Below are 15,426 nucleotides of genomic sequence, written 5' to 3'. Positions count from 1 at the left end.
CTACTGCAGTGCCAGTTATAGGTTATAGCAGGAGCCAGGAGTACATAATATATTATATAGTGAGTGACCACCAGACACACAGTGCAGTTTATTTAATATATCCGTTCTCTGCCTGAAAAAAGCGATACACACAGTGACTCAGTCAGTCACATACCATATCTGTGTGCACTGTGCAGTGCACTGCTCAGGCTCAGGCCAGTGTGCTGCATCATCTATATATATTATATATCTGTCTGACTGCTCAGCTCACACAGCTTATAATTGTGGGGGAGACTGGGGAGCACTACTGCAGTGCCAGTTATAGGTTATAGCAGGAGCCAGGAGTACATATTATATTAAAATTAAACAGTGCACACTTTTGCTGCAGGAGTGCCACTGCCAGTGTGACTGACCAGTGACCTGACCACACTGACCACCAGTATAGTTAGTAGTATACTTATATTGTGATTGCCTGAAAAAGTTAAACACTCGTCGTGTGACTTCACTTGTGTGTTTTTTTTTTTTTTATTCTATAAAAATAAAACTCATTCTGCTGACAGACAGTGTCCAGCAGGTCCGTCATTATATAATATATAATATATACCTGTCCGGCTGCAGTAGTGATATATATATATTTTTTATATCATTTATCATCCAGTCGCAGCAGACACAGTACGGTAGTTCACGGCTGTGGCTACCTCTGTGTCTCTGCACTCGGCAGGCAGTCCGTCCATAATTGTAATACCACCTAACCATGGATTTTTTTCATTCTTCTTTATACATACATAGTTACATAGACATCTTCTCTTTATCAACCAGTCTATATTAGCTGCAGACACAGTACAGTACGGTAGTTCACGGCTGTGGCTACCTCTGTGTCTGCACTCGGCAGGCAGTCCGTCCATAATTGTATACCACCTAACCGTGGTTTTTTTTCATTCTTCTTTATACATACATAGTTACATAGACATCTTCTCTTTATCAACCAGTCTATATTAGCTGCAGACACAGTACAGTACGGTAGTTCACGGCTGTGGCTACCTCTGTGTCTGCACTCGGCAGGCAGTCCGTCCATAATTGTATACCACCTAACCGTGGATTTTTTTCATTCTTCTTTATACATACATAGTTACATAGACATCTTCTCTTTATCAACCAGTCTATATTAGCTGCAGACACAGTACAGTACGGTAGTTCACGGCTGTGGCTACCTCTGTGTCTGCAGTCGGCAGGCAGTCCATAATTGTATACTAGTATCCATCTCCATTGTTTACCTGAGGTGCCTTTTAGTTGTGCCTATTAAAATATGGAGAACAAAAATGTTGAGGTTCCAAAATTAGGGAAAGATCAAGATCCACTTCCACCTCGTGCTGAAGCTGCTGCCACTAGTCATGGCCGAGACGATGAAATGCCAGCAACGTCGTCTGCCAAGGCCGATGCCCAATGTCATAGTACAGAGCATGTCAAATCCAAAACACCAAATATCAGAAAAAAAAAGGACTCCAAAACCTAAAATAAAATTGTCGGAGGAGAAGCGTAAACTTGCCAATATGCCATTTACCACACGGAGTGGCAAGGAACGGCTGAGGCCCTGGCCTATGTTCATGGCTAGTGGTTCAGCTTCACATGAGGATGGAAGCACTCAGCCTCTCGCTAGAAAAATGAAAAGACTCAAGCTGGCAAAAGCAGCACAGCAAAGAACTGTGCATTCTTCGAAATCCCAAATCCACAAGGAGAGTCCAATTGTGTCGGTTGCGATGCCTGACCTTCCCAACACTGGACGTGAAGAGCATGCGCCTTCCACCATTTGCACGCCCCCTGCAAGTGCTGGAAGGAGCACCCGCAGTCCAGTTCCTGATAGTCAGATTGAAGATGTCAGTGTTGAAGTACACCAGGATGAGGAGGATATGGGTGTTGCTGGCGCTGGGGAGGAAATTGACCAGGAGGATTCTGATGGTGAGGTGGTTTGTTTAAGTCAGGCACCCGGGGAGACACCTGTTGTCCGTGGGAGGAATATGGCCGTTGACATGCCAGGTGAAAATACCAAAAAAATCAGCTCTTCGGTGTGGAGGTATTTCACCAGAAATGCGGACAACAGGTGTCAAGCCGTGTGTTCCCTTTGTCAAGCTGTAATAAGTAGGGGTAAGGACGTTAACCACCTCGGAACATCCTCCCTTATACGTCACCTGCAGCGCATTCATAATAAGTCAGTGACAAGTTCAAAAACTTTGGGTGACAGCGGAAGCAGTCCACTGACCAGTAAATCCCTTCCTCTTGTAACCAAGCTCACGCAAACCACCCCACCAACTCCCTCAGTGTCAATTTCCTCCTTCCCCAGGAATGCCAATAGTCCTGCAGGCCATGTCACTGGCAATTCTGACGAGTCCTCTCCTGCCTGGGATTCCTCCGATGCATCCTTGCGTGTAACGCCTACTGCTGCTGGCGCTGCTGTTGTTGCCGCTGGGAGTCGATGGTCATCCCAGAGGGGAAGTCGTAAGCCCACATGTACTACTTCCAGTAAGCAATTGACTGTTCAACAGTCCTTTGCGAGGAAGATGAAATATCACAGCAGTCATCCTACTGCAAAGCGGATAACTGAGGCCTTGACAACTATGTTGGTGTTAGACGTGCGTCCGGTATCCGCCGTTAGTTCACAGGGAACTAGACAATTTATTGAGGCAGTGTGCCCCCGTTACCAAATACCATCTAGGTTCCACTTCTCTAGGCAGGCGATACCGAGAATGTACACGGACGTCAGAAAAAGACTCACCAGTGTCCTAAAAAATGCAGTTGTACCCAATGTCCACTTAACCACGGACATGTGGACAAGTGGAGCAGGGCAGGGTCAGGACTATATGACTGTGACAGCCCACTGGGTAGATGTATGGACTCCCGCCGCAAGAACAGCAGCGGCGGCACCAGTAGCAGCATCTCGCAAACGCCAACTCTTTCCTAGGCAGGCTACGCTTTGTATCACCGCTTTCCAGAATACGCACACAGCTGAAAACCTCTTACGGCAACTGAGGAAGATCATCGCGGAATGGCTTACCCCAATTGGACTCTCCTGTGGATTTGTGGCATCGGACAACGCCAGCAATATTGTGTGTGCATTAAATATGGGCAAATTCCAGCACGTCCCATGTTTTGCACATACCTTGAATTTGGTGGTGCAGAATTTTTTAAAAAACGACAGGGGCGTGCAAGAGATGCTGTCGGTGGCCAGAAGAATTGCGGGACACTTTCGGCGTACAGGCACCACGTACAGAAGACTGGAGCACCACCAAAAACTACTGAACCTGCCCTGCCATCATCTGAAGCAAGAAGTGGTAACGAGGTGGAATTCAACCCTCTATATGCTTCAGAGGTTGGAGGAGCAGCAAAAGGCCATTCAAGCCTATACAATTGAGCACGATATAGTAGGTGGAATGCACCTGTCTCAAGCGCAGTGGAGAATGATTTCAACGTTGTGCAAGGTTCTGATGCCCTTTGAACTTGCCACACGTGAAGTCAGTTCAGACACTGCCAGCCTGAGTCAGGTCATTCCCCTCATCAGGCTTTTGCAGAAGAAGCTGGAGACATTGAAGGAGGAGCTAACACGGAGCGATTCCGCTAGGCATGTGGGACTTGTGGATGGAGCCCTTAATTCGCTTAACAAGGATTCACGGGTGGTCAATCTGTTGAAATCAGAGCACTACATTTTGGCCACCGTGCTCGATCCTAGATTTAAAGCCTACCTTGGATCTCTCTTTCCGGCAGACACAAGTCTGCTGGGGTTGAAAGACCTGCTGGTGACAAAATTGTCAAGTCAAGCGGAACGCGACCTGTCAACATCTCCTCCTTCACATTCTCCCGCAACTGGGGGTGCGAGGAAAAGGCTCAGAATTCCGAGCCCACCCGCTGGCGGTGATGCAGGGCAGTCTGGAGCGACTGCTGCTGCTGACATCTGGTCCGGACTGAAGGACCTGACAACGATTACGGACATGTCGTCTACTGTCACTGCATATGATTCTCTCAACATTGATAGAATGGTGGAGGATTATATGAGTGACCGCATCCAAGTAGGCACGTCACACAGTCCGTACTTATACTGGCAGGAAAAAGAGGCAATTTGGAGGCCCTTGCACAAACTGGCTTTATTCTACCTAAGTTGCCCTCCCACAAGTGTGTACTCCGAAAGAGTGTTTAGTGCCGCCGCTCACCTTGTCAGCAATCGGCGTACGAGGTTACATCCAGAAAATGTGGAGAAGATGATGTTCATTAAAATGAATTATAATCAATTCCTCCGCGGAGACATTGACCAGCAGCAATTGCCTCCACAAAGTACACAGGGAGCTGAGATGGTGGATTCCAGTGGGGACGAATTGATAATCTGTGAGGAGGGGGATGTACATGGTGATATATCGGAGGGTGATGATGAGGTGGACATCTTGCCTCTGTAGAGCCAGTTTGTGCAAGGAGAGATTAATTGCTTCTTTTTTGGGGGGGGTCCAAACCAACCCGTCATATCAGTCACAGTCGTGTGGCAGACCCTGTCACTGAAATGATGGGTTGGTTAAAGTGTGCATGTCCTGTTTTGTTTATACAACATAAGGGTGGGTGGGAGGGCCCAAGGACAATTCCATCTTGCACCTCTTTTTTCTTTTCTTTTTCTTTGCATCATGTGCTGATTGGGGAGGGTTTTTTGGAAGGGACATCCTGCGTGACACTGCAGTGCCACTCCTAAATGGGCCCGGTGTTTGTGTCGGCCACTAGGGTCGCTAATCTTACTCACACAGCTACCTCATTGCGCCTCTTTTTTTCTTTGCGTCATGTGCTGTTTGGGGAGGGTTTTTTGGAAGGGACATCCTGCGTGACACTGCAGTGCCACTCCTAGATGGGCCCGGTGTTTGTGTCGGCCACTAGGGTCGCTAATCTTACTCACACAGCTACCTCATTGCGCCTCTTTTTTTCTTTGCGTCATGTGCTGTTTGGGGAGGGTTTTTTGGAAGGGACATCCTGCGTGACACTGCAGTGCCACTCCTAGATGGGCCCGGTGTTTGTGTCGGCCACTAGGGTCGCTAATCTTACTCACACAGCTACCTCATTGCGCCTCTTTTTTTCTTTGCGTCATGTGCTGTTTGGGGAGGGTTTTTTGGAAGGGCCATCCTGCGTGACACTGCAGTGCCACTCCTAGATGGGCCCGGTGTTTGTGTCGGCCACTAGGGTCGCTAATCTTACTCACACAGCTACCTCATTGCGCCTCTTTTTTTCTTTGCGTCATGTGCTGTTTGGGGAGGGTTTTTTGGAAGGGACATCCTGCGTGACACTGCAGTGCCACTCCTAGATGGGCCCGGTGTTTGTGTCGGCCACTAGGGTCGCTTATCTTACTCACACAGCGACCTCGGTGCAAATTTTAGGACTAAAAATAATATTGTGAGGTGTGAGGTATTCAGAATAGACTGAAAATGAGTGTAAATTATGGTTTTTGAGGTTAATAATACTTTGGGATCAAAATGACCCCCAAATTCTATGATTTAAGCTGTTTTTTAGTGTTTTTTGAAAAAAACACCCAAATCCAAAACACACCCGAATCCGACAAAAAAAATTCGGTGAGGTTTTGCCAAAACGCGTTCGAACCCAAAACACGGCCGCGGAACCGAACCCAAAACCAAAACACAAAACCCGAAAAATTTCAGGCGCTCATCTCTACTATACATAGGTATGCATGGTGTATAGAGTGGTGATACACAGTGTAAATTACTAATAATAGTAAATGGTCAGGTCACATGATGATACCTTATTTTGCTCTTTGGAGCATGTTGCGCCAAGCTGCTGCTCCTGTAACACCTGTCTGACAGTCACATTGCTGCTGTGTGCTGGGCTATGGCTGCTGCCCCTGTAACACCTGTCTGACAGTCACATTGCTGCTCTGTGCTGGGATATGGCTGCTGCCCCTGTAACACCTGTCTGACAGTCACATTGTAGCTGTGCACAGGGCTATGGCTGCTGTCCCTGTAACACCTGTCTGACAGTCACATTGCTGCTCTGTGCTGGGCTATGGCTGCTGCCCCTGTAACACCTGTCTGATGGTCACATTGCTGCTGTGCGCTGGGCTATGGCTGCTGCCCCTGTAACACCTGTCTGACAGTCACATTGCTGCTGTGCGCTGGGCTATGGCTGCCGCCCCTGTAATACCTGTCTGACAGAGCCGGCCCTAGACATAGGCAAACTAGGCAATTGCCTAGGGCATTTGGAATGCCATGGGGCATAAGCAGATTCTGCTGATTAAAATGATATGCGGCATGCCAATATTCTGTGTGTGCCTGCGGCTGTATCTGCATATAAAATGCTACGTTGCGCATATCATTTTCATCAGCAGAAACTGCTTGTGCATCCTAGTCACATAGCAATGCAAGTAAGACATATTTTCGGCAAAAAGGGTTCCCGACTTTAGCAGTGGTAGCCTAGAGATGGCATCTCCTGCTGCATATATTGAGGCAATATGTATGCGGACACATCTGTATCCAAGCAGAGGTAGAGGTCACAGTGTTAGCGGCTGTGTGAGTGCTGTGTGCGGGTGGGTTGGTTGTGCCATAGCGTTCGGCATATGTGTAAGGGGCATTATGTGTGTCATGTGTATAAATGCATTAATAATGTGCGGCATATGTGTAAGGGGCACTATGTGTGTCATTATGTGTATAAGTGCATTAATAATGTGCAGCATATGTGTAAAGGGCATTATGCGAATAAGTGTACTAATAATGTGAAGCATATGTGTAAGGGGCACTATGTGTGTCATTAATAATGGTTGGCATAATGTGTAAGGCGCATTATGTTTATAAGGACATTAATAATGTGTGCCATATGTGTAAGGGGCACTACTGTGTGGTCTAATGTGAATAAAGAGCAATATGGTGTGGTGTAATGTGAATAAGGGGCACTACTGTGAGGAGTAACGTATATATGTTAAATTGGTACTACTGTGTGATGTAATGTGAATAAGAGAAACTACTGCATGATAAAATGTGAATAAAGTTGAACTAATATGTGCCGTAAATTGAATTGGGGTTACTATTGTATGGCCATGCCCCTTCACAGCAAGTACATGCCCCTTTTTAGGCTGTGTGCCGAATGTGCACACTGTTTTATTTAAAATATAGGGGGTAGGAACACCAAAATGAGGACTGGTATGGATGAGGGGTGAGGGTGCCGGGAAAGGGGTGCAGGGTCAGAGGCAGAACTAGCAGCAGTGCTAGGGGGCACCAACCAAATTCTTGCCTAGGGCATCACATTGGTTAGGGCCGGCTCTGCTGACAGTCACATTGCTGCTGTGCACTAGCCTATGGCTGCTGCCCCTGTAATACCTGTCTTGACAGTCACAGTGCAGCTATGTGCTGGGCTGTATACTGGGCTATGGCTACTGCCACTGTAACACCCATCTGACAGTCACATTGCTGCTGTGTGCTGGACTATGGCTGCTGCCACTGTAATACTTGTCTGACAGTCACATTGCTGCTGTGCACTGGGCTATGGCTGCTGCCCCTGTAACACTTGTCTGACAGTCACATTGCTGCTGTGTGCTGGGCTATGGCTGCTGCCCCTGTAAAACCTGTCTGACAGTCACATTGTCACTGTATGCTGGGCAGTGGCTACTGCCCCTTTAACACCTGTCTGACAGTCACATTGTTGCTGTGTGCTGGACTGTGGCTGCTGCCCCTGTGGTACCCATGTTTGGGGTACCCTGCTGCACATTAGTTCCTCCCCTAATGGCAGTTAATGCTGCCAAAGAGGCTTTTATTAAAAAGACACTGTAAGGGTTAAATCCGTTACCTGGTTGCCCAGCAACAGCCAGGACAGAAAGAGAAGAGCTGTGGGGCATTAGGACCCAGAGCAGTCCATATGTTTTCCAGAGAGTGGGAAGCCCAAGGAGGCATGTGATTGTCAGGGAGGAGGAACATGCCAGGAGAAAGGAGGAGAAGCTACTGCCGGAGAGAGCCACCACGTGTGTGGAGGAGAGGACGAGGCTAGCAGGAGCGTAAAGCAGACGGGGAGCACGGTGGTGTGAAGTGAAAACACCGCCGCGAGTGCAGGGAGTGAGACACGGCTGGCGGCTAGTGGGATGCGGCCAGCTACCGCAGGAATGGGGGAAGAGTGTAGCTGAAGTTCGGCACTCTTGGGTGGCTGTGGCTGCAGCCACAAGAAAGAGTTTATCAGCCGGAGGACTCACTGTTGCAACAGGTACCTGGTCACCCCTGTCCCCACTGCCTTATAAGTGGTGGGGCCTGTTACTACCAGAGTCCCCTCTGGGTAGGGAAAGAGACATTCCTGTTCCTCAACACCCCAATCAGAGACTGTGCAAACACATAGTGGCCACAAAGGGGACCCTGATAGGAAATGTGTGATTCTGCAGGAACAGAGCCTCCCAGGCATTTGCTTATGTCCCTGCTGTGATATTTTGTATGGACTTTAGCAAGAGACTAGGATCTGATTAGTTACTCAAAACCAGAGCCTTCTGTAAAATTCAGAGTGCCTTACTTATGTGCTTCTCTGTGGCAACACTCTACGTGAGCTTTAATCACATGTTACTCCAAAAACAGGACCAGGAACAGAACTCCAATGTCTCGTCTGCAGTTACCTTCGCCAAGTAAGTTTGACGGGATCCCAAAGCGTTGCAGAGGATTTCTGAACCAATGCGAGACCCAGTTCGAACTGTTGTCTGCTAGTTTTCCATCAGCCCATTCTATGCTCACATATATTATTGCCCTCCTGTCCGGTCAGGCCTTGGAGTGGGCGTCACCACTGTGGGAGAGGGGAGATCCTATTCTCTAATTAGGAAGAGTACATATCATCCTTCTGGAAAATCTTAGATGAACCAGGTAGAACCACCTCTGCATCTTTAGAGATTCTCCGTCTACATCAAGGTTTAAGTCCGGTTAATCAATATATTATTCAGTTGTGCACGTTGTCTTTAGAGTTAAACTGAAATGAGGAGGCCCTGGTTGCGGCATTTTGGAATGCACTCTCAGAAAGAATCAAGGATGATTTAACCGTCCGTGATGTGCCAACTAAGCGGGATGAATTAATTTCCATCTGTAATAAACTTGATCTACGTTACAGAGAGCGATGTTTAGAGAAATCCAAGGCCAAGCGATCTAGTCCACGCTATCGTCCCAGACCTCAACAAGATTCTTCTTCATCTCAGTCTCCTGTAACGACAGAGGAGCCTATGCAGATCAGGCGCTCTCACCTCAAAAAGGAGGTATAAATTCATCATCGACAGGGTAACCTCTGCATGTACTGCGGATCCTCCAAACATTTCATTAAGTCTTGCAAACTCCGACCGGGAAACTCTTGCTCCTAGCTTATTCAAGAGAGGTTAACCTAGGAGTTACTTTGGAATCACGTTCTGGGAAGGAGCCAACTTTGCCTATTCGTTTAGAAGTTCCGAGTTCTACAGTTAAAGTTTCTGCTCTCCTAGATTCCGGGGCAGTCAAGAACTTCATCACCTCAGCCTTTGTCATACGATCTAAAGTTCAAACCAATGCGAGACCCAGTTCGAACTGTTGTCTGCTAGTTTTCCATCAGCCCATTCTAAGCTCACATATATTATTGCCCTCCTGTCCGGTCAGGCCTTGGAGTGGGCGTCACCACTGTGGGAGAGGGGAGATCCTATTCTCTCTAATTAGGAAGAGTACATATCATCCTTCTGGAAAATCTTAGATGAACCAGGTAGAACCACCTCTGCATCTTTAGAGATTCTCCGTCTACATCAAGGTTTAAGTCCGGTTAATCAATATATTATTCAGTTGTGCACGTTGTCTTTAGAGTTAAACTGGAATGAGGAGGCCCTGGTTGCGGCATTTTGGAATGCACTCTCAGAAAGAATCAAGGATGATTTAACCGTCCGTGATGTGCCAACTAAGCGGGATGAATTAATTTCCATCTGTAATAAACTTGAGCTACGTTACAGAGAGCGATGTTTAGAGAAATCCAAGGCCAAGCGATCTAGTCCACGCTATCGTCCCAGACCTCAACAAGATTCTTCTTCATCTCAGTCTCCTGTAACGACAGAGGAGCCTATGCAGATCAGGCGCTCTCGCCTCAAGAAGGAGGTATAAATTCATCATCGACAGGGTAACCTCTGCATGTACTGCGGATCCTCCAAACATTTCATTAAGTCTTGCAAACTCCGACCGGGAAACTCTTGCTCCTAGCTTATTCAAGAGAGGTTAACCTAGGAGTTACTTTGGAATCACGTTCTGGGAAGGAGCCAACTTTGCCTATTCGTTTAGAAGTTCCGAGTTCTACAGTTAAAGTTTCTGCTCTCCTAGATTCCGGGGCAGTCAAGAACTTCATCACCTCAGCCTTTGTCATACGATCTAAAGTTCAAACCTTGCCTCTGGAAGGAGCAGGTTCTGTTACAGCAGTGGATGGAAGTCAAATTCCAGATGGCATAATTACTCATCGAACCGTATGTCTCAAGATGAAAGTTGGTGTGCTCCATTCTGAATATATTTCTTTCCTCGTGATTCCCAAAGCCTCTCATGATGTGATACTTGGATTACCTTGGCTGCAGAAACATAATCCACAATTCAACTGGCAAACCATGGAAATTCTTTCATGGGGTTAATCTTAAACCAAGGACTGTTTAACTTCAGTTAAATTCCTCCGGTCAGTCGGTCTTCCCAAGTTACCTTCAGTCTATCAATCTTTTTGTGGATGTCTTCAGTAAACAAGCGGCAGACTCCTTACCCTCTCACCGCGAATGGGACTGCCTAATCGATTTGGTGCCGGGCAAAACACCTCCTAGGGGGCGAATTTATCCGCTGTCCATTCCGGAGACTCAAGATATGTCTGACTATATACAAGACAATTGAGCCAAAGGATTTATTAGACCATCTTCTTCACCTGCAGGAGCTGGATTCTACTTCGTTAAGAAGAAAGACGATGGCTTACGACCATGCATATATTATTGCGGACTTAATGAGATCACTGTGAAGAACAAGTACCCATTGCCGTTAATTCCAGAATTATTCGACTTGGTAAAGGGAGCTACAGTGTTTACGAAATTAGATCTTCATGGAGCCTACAATTTAATTTGTATCTGTGCAGGGAATGAGTGGAAGACTGACATTAATACCCGGGATGGGCATTACACATACCTTGTAATGCCTTTTGATCTTTGTAATGCTCCTGCAGTTTTCCAAAGCTATGTGAACGAACTTTTTTTGAGTTCTTCTTTCCAAGTGTTTAGTAGTGCACTTGGATGATATCTTAATATTCTCCAAGGATCTGAAGTCACACCGTCTCCAAGTAAAAAGAGGTACTAACCTACCTGAGGAAAAATCAACTATATTGTAAGTTGGAGAAGTATACAATTGAAGTATCTTCTATACCGTTCCTTGGTTATATTATTTCCAGATCAGAGCTTTGTATGGATCCTGTAAAGGTACAAGCTATCCGAGACTGGTCCACTCCTACGACTCTCAAGGGGATTCAGAGATTCCTTGGCTTTGCTAATTTTTATAGGAAATTCATTAAGAATTACTCTACATTGGCCGCGCCCATCACAGCCCTGACTTGCAAGGGTGCAAATCCTATGAACTGGTCTTCTGAAGCAATCAAAGCCTTCTCCGATTTGAAGCAAGCTTTTGTGTCAGCTCCCATTCTTTGACAACCGGATTTGAACCGTCCCTTTCTAGTGAAGGTAGACACATCTACGGAAGCAGTGGGATCTGTGTTGCCACAACTCTTTGAAAATAAAAAAGTCCAACCCTGCGGATATTTCTCCCGTAAGTTTCTACCGGCTATGCTATTGGGGAGCAGGAATTACTTGCCATCAAATTGGCATTTGAGGAGTAGAGATACCTTCTAGAGGGAGCACAACACCCCATCACAGTATATACTGATCATAAGAATCTTCTTTATCTGCAGTCGGCTCAGTGTTTGAATCCACGACAAGCTCGATGGGCTCTTTTCTTCACCTGATTTAATTTTAAGCTCACCTATCATCCAGGGTCTCAAAACAAGAAAACACATTCCCTTTCTCGGTCCTTCAATTCTTTCGAATTAAATGATGCCACCACGAATCAAGCCATTGTGAATCCTACGTCCTTTTTAACGACTCAAACTTCTCCGGTCCCAGTTCCTTCACCTGGCAAAACCTTTCTCGATACAAATCTTTGAAAATGACTACTTACATGGGCTCATTCTTCATCCTTCATGGGTCATCCTGGGGTCCTAAAGACTCTCAAATTTATTCAACAGTCTTACTGGTGGCCACGTCTTAAAGCCTATGTTCAAGAGTTTATAGCAGCATGTCCTAAATGTGCCCAACATAAGAGTCCAAGGGGTTCTCCTCCAGGTTTGTTACATCAGTTATCTATACCCAAACAACCGTGGACTCATATCTCAATGGATTTCGTGACGATTTACCTCCATCAAAAGGGCGGAATACCATTTGGGTGATAGTTGATCGATTTTAGAAAAAACTGTGCATTTCATTCCGTTAACTGCATCAGCTCCTTCACTAGCCAGATTATTCATTTCTGAGATCTTTACATTGCATGGACTTCCTCAAGAGATCATATTTGATCAGGGAACACAGTTTGTAGCCAAGTATTGGAGGTCACTTTGTTCATCTTTAAACATTAAGTTGAATTTTTCTTCGGCATATCATCCCCAGACAGATGAACAAACTGAGAGAATAAATCAAGATCTTGAAACCTTTCTCCGGTTATACATATCTTCCTCACAGGATGATTGGATTGACTACCTTCCATTAGCAGAATTTGCTCATAATTAGCTTTCATTCATCTTCAGAATCTATGCCGTTTTATACTAACTTTGGTTATCATCCTCGTGTGCCAGAGTTCTATCCGTTGTCAGCTCAAGAGGCTCCAGCAGCAGATCAAGTGCTTCAACGTTTGTCTAAAATCTGGAGTTGTGTGCGCAAGTCGTTGATTAAATTCTCTGCTCGTTATAAATCTTTTGCAGATAGAAAATGTAAGGCTGCTCCAAACTACAAGGTATGAGACCAAGTTTGGATTCTACTCGCAATCTTAAGTTCAAAGTTCCTTCTAAGAAGTTTGCTCTCAAGTTTATTGGTCCATTTCCCATAGAAAAGGTACTCAGTCCCGTGGCATACAAAGTCAAGTTGCCACCTTCTTTTAAAATTCCTAACTCCTAACGCCTTTCATACATCGTTGTTGAAACCTTTTATTCTCAATAAGTTTTGTACTGTCCTGTCCAAACCTCCTAAAGTTCACTCTTTGCAGGATGAGGAATTTGAGGTTAAGGAGATTGTGGACTCACGTCATCGATATGGATATCTGCAGTTTCTTGTTGATTGGAAGGGTTATGGTCCGGAGAAGTCCTGGGTTTTTGCAAATGATGTTCATGCTCCAAGACTGGTGCAAAAATTCTACTCCAAGCATCCTGACAAAGCTCAAAGGTGTCCGGAGTCCACCCTTAAAGGGGGAGGTACTGTCACGAACCGATCACTCACCACTCAGGTTCTGGGGTCCGTTCATTGCCGGCGCGGTTGCTCGCGGTTCTGTGCTGCCGTGTGGGGATTCAGCGTGGTCAGCGGCAGAGGTGATGCAGGTTCTGGGAGCCGGGAGTGCGGGGACCAAATGGCCGAAGGCACCACTGTGTGTCTGCAGTATAGGAGGCGGACATGTTGGAGACCAAATGAGCACCTGTGAGCACTTGTGAAACACCTGTGGGTAAGTGTTAGCCAATCCACTGCCTGTGCTGCCTTTATTGAGGCTGGGATTATGTTACTCTGAGCCAGTGCTTTGTTGTATCTACTGTATGCCTTAGCTCTGTGCTATCCCCATGATATACTGGGTGGTTCCAGTGGTCCTGATATTGCCTCTGCTCCCAAGGGTCTGCCTGCAGCCTTCACTGCAAGAGATCCACCAGCTCCCTGCTGTGCTGTCAGTTAATCACTCTCCAAGTGGCAACAAGTGGATTCCCAGAGTCATGTGAGAGGTTTCCCTGTTTGTTCAGTAAATACCTCACGTAGTCTGTGGAAGTTTCTACTTAATCCTGGTTCTCGTTCTCTCATCATCCAGTTTAACTCATTCTTCATCGTTGTCATCTGCTGCAGCTCTTCAAGTATTATCTTCACAAACCTGCAATTATTCCATTCAGTAATTGTATCTTCATTGTTGCTTCATTCAAGGACAATTCTTCACAGCCTTCCAGTTTAACTGTTAAGCTTCAGTACAAGTCTCTACAGTTATTCATTTATGTCTACAATATCCAGTTAACACTCCTTACAATTTGAAACCAATCATTGCTTTATCTGGACAATTCTTCATTCATTCTCAAGCCTGTTTAAACTCAGTTCTATGAACATTTTTCAATGCATCTATAATACTGTTCCAGCTTATCATTATGCCATTCATTGCAGTACGTCAGTTTACATACGGTGACTAATGATTGTCATTTAACTCAGTATGCCCCCCACATTCTCCTACCCACCCGTACTAAGATCTGATCAAAATAATGTTATCCCAATTTTACTTCTGCCTCTAATTACCTGCTATTGTGTTTTTGTTTTTTTTCCCATTGCTTGCTTCCACCCCACCATGTGTTTTTCCTGTAATGTTTACCTCCACTGATTGCACACCTTGCCATTGTGCCCTACATGCAGGGTACATCATACTACTACATAAGCATCAGTTTTCCCATATATGAACTTGGCCCTTGTATGGCTCACCTACCACAGTGTAACATTCAAAGTGCGCCCAACATGGCTGCCCCATATGGTACACTTGTGGATGGGATGAAAAAATACATGGACCTTGTGGTTTTGTTGGAACCCTACTCTAAACTGTAGGACTCTGAAATCACCCCCATTTTGTGTCATCTCTTCTAGGGGTGGACTATTCCACCCTGGGTAATCCTACGCTGAGCGCCCAAGATGGCTGCCACACTTGGTACCTTGTGAGGGTGGAATACACAACCTTTGGAAGTTATTACCCAAAATGCCTACAACAATCCTGCATTATGCTTTCTGTGTGCTTAAGGTTTTCTTTTATTATGTCTGTGTGGCTTATCTATTGCTGTATTACGTAAATCCTCTGTATCATGTGTATTGTTTTTGATGTCTGTAAAGCGCCTTGAGTCCTGTTGGAGAAAGAGCGCTATATAAATAAAATTATTATTATTATTATTATTATAATTATTATTATTGGAATCGTCTTTTAATAAAGATATGAAACTGAACTTTCTTCGTCCTCCCTGTTTTCACCATACTCCAGCACCTACACCTTCAGTTGGTCCAGGGCTAACAGATTCACAAAAACAGTTGGCCCTGACACTGCCTGACAGTCACATTGCCGCCGTGCACTTAGCTATGGCTTCTGCTAGGTTTTTTTACTGTAATCCAACTGTACAACCAAACCGTTATAGGGAAACTCTATTGTAAATGTATATTTTTTTTAGCGTTCCCTCTAC

At 45.7% G+C, this 15,426-nt stretch overlaps 1 protein-coding gene across 2 annotated transcripts in view; it reads right to left on the bottom strand.

The window, feature by feature from the left end:
* Positions 1–15,426, bottom strand: part of LOC135054721 (NACHT, LRR and PYD domains-containing protein 12-like) — a 411,740-nt gene that overhangs the window by 316,582 nt on the left and 79,732 nt on the right. The gene's annotated exons all lie outside the window — the stretch shown is intronic.

Source organism: Pseudophryne corroboree, chromosome 3 (genome assembly GCF_028390025.1).
Source record: "Pseudophryne corroboree isolate aPseCor3 chromosome 3, aPseCor3.hap2, whole genome shotgun sequence".
NCBI classification, from domain to species: Eukaryota; Metazoa; Chordata; class Amphibia; order Anura; family Myobatrachidae; genus Pseudophryne; species Pseudophryne corroboree.
The sequence above is the reverse complement of the archived record's forward strand: the minus strand, read 5'-3'. Positions and strand labels throughout refer to the sequence as shown.